The sequence below is a fragment of the Schistocerca nitens genome, chromosome 5 (genome assembly GCF_023898315.1).
Source record: "Schistocerca nitens isolate TAMUIC-IGC-003100 chromosome 5, iqSchNite1.1, whole genome shotgun sequence".
NCBI lineage: Eukaryota > Metazoa > Arthropoda > Insecta > Orthoptera > Acrididae > Schistocerca > Schistocerca nitens.
In genome coordinates this window covers 495362151-495363256 of record NC_064618.1, presented here as the reverse complement: position 1 = coordinate 495363256, position 1106 = coordinate 495362151, and the positions used below count along the sequence as shown (strand labels likewise).

The window sequence follows — 1106 nt, the reverse complement described above, 5'->3', positions numbered from 1 at the left end:
ATAGCGTTGCTGTCATCAGCAAAGAGAATGTTTTCTCCATGACTCACACTACCGGGAAAGTCATTGATGTGTATCAGAAACAGTATTGGCCCCAACATGTCACCCTGAGGAACACCTATATTAAGGTATTTTCCTGCCGGTAAGTGTTTTACTAAAAGTTTATACTCATTAAGGTATGTGCTACCTCTACTCACTACAGTCTGTCTGCTAGGAATTTTCAGAAACACTCACAAGCTGTGCTTCTTCTTCCCAAAGCTGCAAGCATATTTAGTGGAATCTCACAGTCAACCTTATAAAAAGCCTAAGAAAGATCTCTCACTGTTGAGAGCTTCAAGTACCACTGATGTGTATTCTACTACGATTCTCTACTTCTACCCATTTGGAAATCAAACTCTGATCCACTTAAGTGGCTGTAATTATTTAAATATTTCATTAATCTATCTTTCATTATTAATACTGTTGTTTTTGAAAACAATAAAAACAGTGACATGGGCTGGTGGCTTTCTATGTCCTCTGCATTACCTTTCTTTAGCAAAGGTACAAGCCTTGCCTGTTTTAAATCTTCTGGAAATTTCCACGATCTAAATAATTAACTTATTATGTTTCTTAAAGGAGCTTGTATGCCAACACCCTTGCCACAGTGGTAACACCAGTTCCCATCAGATCACCGAAGTTGAGCACTGTTGGGCTGGGCTAGCACTTGGATGGGTGACCATCTGGTCTGCCGAATGCTGTAGGCAAGTGGGGTGCACTCAGCCCTTGCGAGGCAAACTGAGGAGCTACTTCATTGAGAAGTAGTGGCTCCAGTCTGACATATGGCTGAGAGAGTGGTGTGCTGACCACATGCCTGTCTATATCTGCATCAAGTGATGCCTGTGAGCTGAGGATGGCACAGTGGCTGGTGGTGCCATTGGGCCTTCATGGCCTGTTTGGGCGGAGTTTAATTGTAAAGGACCTTGTGCATTCCATATGCATTGTTTCTGCACCCCACACTGGTACTTCATTTACAGACTTTTTATGTTGTGTGTTTTGTACAGTTTTACTGACTTCATTCTCTGTGCTTGGTAACATCATCATTGTACTTAGTGCTTAATTATTTTAAGGTG

At 41.8% G+C, this 1106-nt stretch overlaps 1 pseudogene; it reads left to right on the top strand.

The window, feature by feature from the left end:
- The first annotated feature begins 622 nt into the window (after positions 1 to 622).
- LOC126261542 (5S ribosomal RNA) lies at positions 623 to 740 on the top strand (annotated as a pseudogene).
- The last annotated feature ends 366 nt before the right edge of the window (positions 741 to 1106 follow it).